Here is a 6,964-nt window from a genome sequence, read left to right on the forward strand (position 1 = left end):
GATTCTCCTGTGTTTGTTCCATTACATGTCTGTGGTGGAAGATTTTAATCCTTAGGCTCGCTGCTACGTACAAATGCAGGTCGTATTTTCGCGGGCCAGCAATTTCGGCACGCTCGGTGATCCGTACAGAGGTTTCCCGTCGGCGTATTCCTTCAACGATGATTGAACTCCGTGTTGAATATCGACTCGAAAAGAAGCAGGGTATTATATGTTGTAGTCCCTACTGTTGTTTAGTTATGTTGCAAGAATAAGCAAAGACAAATGCATCTTCATAATGTCTGTATCCGGTAGACTAGTTGGATATATTGAGTGTTTTCTTAGAATGTAAGAATTGTTTTAAAAATAATTACATAAAAACACTACTTAAATTTTAGGGTAAAGTACACATAGTCCCCCAGCTATAGGGTATGTTTTATTAAGTCTCTCAGCTATTAAAAGTTATAAAATAATCATCCGACTATAGAGTACTGCTTTGTTAAGTTCTTCGACTATTGAAAGTTACAAAATGATCACTCAAAATGCATGTTCTTTTTACTTATATTACATATTCTGTAGCGAGTATAATTGTGAAATGTTTCGTCAAACGTGGTTATCTGCACACATTGATATTTATCAAATGTTGATTGTCAAGTTTTTTCCCTTGTATTTTTTTTTAAATTAATGTGACCCTATTATTATTATTTTGCTCTTAATGTGTACTAACTTAAAAAATAAATTCAATAAATAAATTCAATGTGGCACTTTTACCAATGTTTTTAGTCGTTTGACTGTTACGGTACTAACGTAGTAATTCACGATGCTGACATGTTAGTCCACAGTACTGACGTGGTAGTCCATCTGTCATGTTTGAGTTACAAATTTAACCTATCTGTCATGTTATCTGCCAAATTATCAACTACCGTAGACTGCGACGTCAATATTGTGGACCAACACATCAGCATCGTGAACTATTACATCAGCATTGTAACGGTTAACGACGAAAAATATTGGTCAAAAGATCATATTGAGAGAGAAAATAATACGAGGGTCACATTGATTTTTTTCTTAAAGTACAAGAATCTCTGGTGTTCTTTTGCCTTTTATATTTAAGCCATAGCCATTCATTCTATCTTCCTGCATAAATATTTTTATCAGTGTCTGTAGGCACACATCGTTAGAGTGATAGAATACCCTCCGATGCGTTTTTTGCATTCGGTTCAATGATTGATTCATATCGGCTATAAGGGTAAAGCTCAAAACAAAAGAGCTGTTTCTTTGCCTGTAAAGTGATGCATACGCTAATTGTTGATCTATAATGTTGCTGCAATCGTGAATCTAGATAGCCGCTTGCTAAGTTTGAGAAGGCGGTGCTGCGTCAGTGGTTTCGTCAACGGCTGCTGGCGGTGGCGGTGGCGGTGGTTGAGAGGAGGATGCAACTGATGGTTTTGTAGCATTTGGATTGTACCTCATAAGCACCCTCTCTTTGTTTTTGCTCCACCATTCTTCAGCCTGTTGCTCCTTAAACCGTCGTTTGCTGGAAAAATATCGGAGTCAATACAAGGAACAGATTTAAGACCTTATCATGAAAATCACTACACATTTGCAATAAAACATTATATGCCAATCAATCTTGGTTCTCCGGATTTGTATATATGTTGATGGTGCAGTCCGATATAGTTTCGGTCTAGCTCATCATACAGGAAAAAAAAACAGAATTAGTTTCTGCACAAGTCGAGTACCTGAATCTAACTCGTCTGAAGATCTTCCCTTCATTCCGGTGATAAACGAAAGTAATATAGACTCCAGGTTCGAATTGCTCGGTAATTTCTCCACCTCTAGCTGCTGCAGCCTCTCTGGAACTTCCACTATCCATGGTGTTCACATTATCTTCCAACTCCTGATTTTCCGTGGTTTCTGGCAGAGAAGAATCAGGTTTTACATGAGTGCTTAAGAAGGCTTCAGCTTGAGTATTCATAGCTTTGAAGGTTTCTCTTTCCGAAACCTCGGAAGGCAACTTCTCGGTTAGTTCCTTCAACTGTAGAACAGTATCAAATCGTATTTATCAGTAGGTGTCATTGTAGATGGTACATATGGTGGCAAACTGAAAAATTAAATTAAATTAAATGTACCTGATCTGTGATAGATTTCACTACTTCCTTGGCCTCTTTAAACTTGGATGATTCTCTTACAGCATATGAAGCAGATTCTTGAGCGGTTTTCCGTAGTTTCTGAATCTCCACATCTTGTGTATCACACTTCTGCTTCAAACCTTTTACCTGTAATCGCTCGAAAATAGAGAAAAGTGAATTAATTTTGATGGCAGGCTGCATCGGTAACACAAGCAGTGTAATGAGCATAACAGAACATCAGATAGGTATATCGCTAGTACTTGATTTTGCAGTTTTGACACTTCTTGGTTCAGATGTTCATTTGACTTCCTCAGGCTTTGAATAACATTCTTCGAAAATGTATTTGTTCCTCGGGGAGGACTTGGTCGTCTCGAGTATGGTGAACTAGATCTAGAGTTCATTGGGGAATGAGATGGTGACGCTACCGGAGATGTAGCCTGTCTAAAAGCAGTTTGAAAAGGAACTAATGAACTCGGAAGTGCAGACTCTCTAAGCTGTAAAGGTGAAGGAACTTGGGAAGCTCGCATTTGAGAAGCATCGATTCTGGACCCAGGTTTTTTGTCATTATCTCAAGGTATTGACCAGTTCTGTTTGGGAGAAAGCAAAAGCCTGGAAGACCTTATCTCTACTCTCTCTGATTTTTCCCTGCTATCAATTGAGGACCGTGGAGCAGCAAATTTTCTCATCAAAGTGAAGTATTACCAGCTTCAGCAGATTTAAGTTTTGCATGGCAAGCATCGCAAACACGGTGAGGTTTTCCTGGAGTTGGAGCCAATGCTGCTTTCAATGCTTTCTTGGAACTGCAAGCATGGCAGTGCACCAGTCCGCAATTGTAACAGTTGTGCCTCTTCTTAGTAAAGCCAAATGCCTGCCGGCAGCCAGAGCAAACTGACTGATCGACACCAGAGGTCCATTTATGCATACATATGCAGGAAGTGAAGTTTGAACCACATGATATATTTTTATTTGCCCATCCTTCAATGCTTCAACTAATGTTGGGGTTCTTCTATCTTCTATGTCACCATGTCCCAGTCTTCCATTGGCACCTCTTCCCCATGTGAATACTTCACTTCTTGATGTCAGTACAGCAACATGACATGCCCCACAAGAAATTTCTTCGACAAATTCACCTACCAGCTTATCTTGTACCAGGCATGGTAATTTTCCATCGGAACTCGGGTTGCCTAGTTGACCATATGAAGTACCACCCATGGTGAAGACATGACCTGATGTTGTAAGTGCAACCGTAATAGTATGCCCACAAGCTAGCTGGTGGAAGTTGTAGTCAATTAGCGAAGAGACGCAGGCCGGAAGTAGGTAAGTTTCCTTACTTCCATGACCTAGCCGGTGTTTATCGCCATCACCCCAGGTGAACAACTTTCTTGATGACAAGTTAGAACCGCACTGGCCTGAAACCTCTACAATAGCTGCGGTATGCCATACCCCACATGCAACTTTAACAGTCTTTAGTCCATTCAACATTTGAACTTCTTTTGGATATGCAGCGTTTTCCCTATCTCCATGGCCCAAAACACCAAATCTTCCATCACCAAACGTAAACAGCTTGCCATTAGAAGTTGCCAGAGCTGAATGCCAAGTGCCACAAGCAATGGATAAGACTTGCAGTCCTTCTAATGCACCACAAACTCTCTTTGGGATCCAATGGCTGACATCAGTACCATGAGCAAGGAGGCCGGCATTATAAGTACCGTCACCCAAGTGAATAAATCACCAGCTGAGGATACAGCACATGTATGATATTCTCCGGATGCACGAATTCCACATTAGTTAGTGCCAGGAGCTCAACTAATTGGGGGCGGTTAAAGTCTTTTTTAACTCCATGGCCAAGTCTTCCACCAGATTCCTCACCCCAGGTGAAAACTTCACCCTGCTTTGTTACCAGGGCAATATGTCTTACGCCGCAAGCTATCTGATGAACATCAAGTACTACATTTGATTCCAAGGGCTTAGGAGTTAGCACATCATTTTTTAGACAAACTGAGCTTGCAGTCCCATCTGATCCGTCAGACCATACTTCTCCCCACATGTAAACATCACCTAATGATTCTACGTCATCTGGACCCCCAGATCCACCACTTGAACAGCTAGGAGTGCTTGAAACACTAATTCGGAAACCATCTGCACCAGTAGATCTCAACTGCATACTTGCACGTTCTGAACCTGCATCTGAGCTTCCAATATCATAAGATGCAACGCTACCAGAAATACTATCGCTGAACTCTAGAGCACCAAAGAGGCGACCATTCAGCTGTCACAAAAGACATGGAAGTCAGTAAAGATTCAAATCTAAAGAACAGGCAAGGCAACAAATATAGCCATAAGATCCCCGGGCTTTCTTAACTATAATGAAACTCACGTTGTGTGTATTGTCTAACAGATCATACCATATGCACTTTTATGTCCTTAGTGATTCATTTGTTTAAATATGTTATGTTGTAAGTGGATTTTTCAACAAATACTAGTTCAGTCTGCTAACTCAATACGAGCAACAAGTGACTTATAAGCATATGTATATAGAAAGCATAACTTACATCACTAAAATCACTTTTGGTTCTTCTGTTTTGATTCTGTCCAATCAATGACTTAAGACCTACTAACCACACATCAGTCTCGGCTTTGTCCTTGCAGATCTATGGAGTTAGACAACAGCAATCACTGGATTCAGATTTACAATTCATCTGAATATAAACAAATAGCATATCCCAATAACTGGTACTAACCAGGTCGAGAGATCTGTCACCGTTGTTATATAGAAGTGAAAATGATAAGTGCTCCTTTTCCGGGCGAAAAAACCTTCTAAAAACAGCCTGTAGAAGTTGGAAAAGCACTGGTTTTAACCTTAGTTGAATCTTAGTGGTATAAGGCTAATTATGCTGCAACATTCACCATTAACTGGAATTATGAAAAGCAGAAATAAAACTTACAGTTCGTTGTCCAGGAATGATACGGGAGATGGTGCTTAGTTTCAGATTCTTCTCTGCTCCATGCGATAACCATATTAGTGCTGTTTCATCCTGTTAATACAGCTAAAAATGAAATCATATATACACTTGAGATAACTTCATATGCGCTTTTCTATTAATAGCTGCTGCTTCCTAGGAGAAAACAGCAGAAATTAGGAAATAGAAGAGAATTCACATGCATATATGTATATGTATATCTACAGTGGTTCTTCAAGTTTAAAATGTCGCCCAGGCACTAAGAAAGTTACAGTTAGGACCATGATTCACACATTTTCACAACTCCAAACTCCTAAAACTGGATGATTGTACTGCAACAAGTTCATGTTATAGAACTACGAAGGCCAGATAAATACGTTACTCCGACTCTTTTCATTTCTCTGAAGTACTCATGTCCAATGTATATCTATACATGAATATAAGATACGACCTTTGGAAAATCCTTCAATATGTGAAGATACATAGAAAAAAATTGAACATCTCCATACAGGGCACATATTTACCTAGGCGAAAGTATCACCAGGTCCATGTAATGTAATAAGATTGAAGAGAAACTCACCGGAGAAAGTCTGAATGTTCGAAACTTGGGTTTTCCTTTACGGCTATATTTGATAAGCCGAGTGCCTTTTTTCAAAGCAATAATCGCCTTTAAAACAAAGGGTATAAGGAATTAAGCGATGAATACGTAACAGTAGATCAAAAGCTTTAGACATATAAATGAAACAAAGATCGATAATGGAGTCTTCATGAATGAGACCATCAATATGTTTTTTTTCTTCTTCTTAATACCTTGCCACACACATTTAAGAGTAGAAAAGATAACGCTAGTTATGTTTCATCAACTTTCATTTGCTTCAAGTATTCGTATTTGAAATTCATGACCAATGTTCATTTGAGTATCTGTGCAATGATATCATCTTTTAAAGAACTTTAAAATAGTCAAGAAAAAATCAGAATAAATTGAACATTTTTTCACATTAAATGTGTTAAAGAAGACGTTTGATCAATTAGAAACTATATATACATGGAGTTTGATTATATTATCGAATCCATTTAATCGTACTCATCATCATATACATACTAAAGCAAGTGTCAAGATATAGATCTTATCGAATCCGAAAAATCTTCAAGGATCCATAATCTCGTTCGAATAAATGCATGTAATACTATTAAGCCCGAAGAATAACAATTCAGATTAAGCTTAAACAAACATGGAAAGTTAAGAGAAAGAAGGGGAAGGAAGAATACTTGCTCAACGTCTCGTTCAGAATTGCCATGTCGACGACCAAGATCTGCCATTCCATTTAAAAGAACCGAAAGGAAACCGCCGGCAACGAAGGAGCTCAATCATCAGGTACTGAAACGGCGACTCCCTTGACCACCTCGTCTTCATAGATGATGCATGCGGCCTTTCATCAACGGATTCATTCGATCCCCAGATTATACCTTCATCCAGAAAACAAACAAACAAACAAACACTACTCTTTGATCCGAAGTTCCAACATAGAAAAAACATGATCGCAACGGCTAATTCGTTTGAAATTTTCTTATGGATTTCGTGTGTGTTTCGATTGATTTGGTCCGCAGATGCATCGGAGAAATGAGAAAAATAAGAGTGAGGCGAAATGAGAGGAGAGTAAGCGGTGAAAATGTTGAGACATTCCCGCTCTTTCTTCTCCTACTTCCATGCTTCTTCGGCCCTTTAACTAACCGAGTTAATTACCTCATTTCTCCACAATTAAGATCCTCATTCTATATTATATATTATATTTGATTTCTAAACTATCATCATTCTAAATTAATCTCTAAACTATAACCTCAGACAAGTATATTTGATTTCTAAACTATCATCATTCTAAATTAATCTCTAAACTA

At 38.7% G+C, this 6,964-nt stretch overlaps 1 pseudogene; it reads right to left on the minus strand.

Moving 5' to 3' along the window:
* Positions 1 to 1,329: 1,329 nt before the first annotated feature.
* On the minus strand, positions 1,330 to 6,388 carry LOC120159219 (annotated as a pseudogene).
* Between the last annotated feature and the right edge of the window lie 576 nt (positions 6,389 to 6,964).

This window comes from Hibiscus syriacus, unplaced genomic scaffold (genome assembly GCF_006381635.1).
Source record: "Hibiscus syriacus cultivar Baekdansim isolate YM2019G1 unplaced genomic scaffold, ASM638163v2 tig00111342_pilon, whole genome shotgun sequence".
In the NCBI taxonomy this organism is placed as follows: domain Eukaryota; kingdom Viridiplantae; phylum Streptophyta; class Magnoliopsida; order Malvales; family Malvaceae; genus Hibiscus; species Hibiscus syriacus.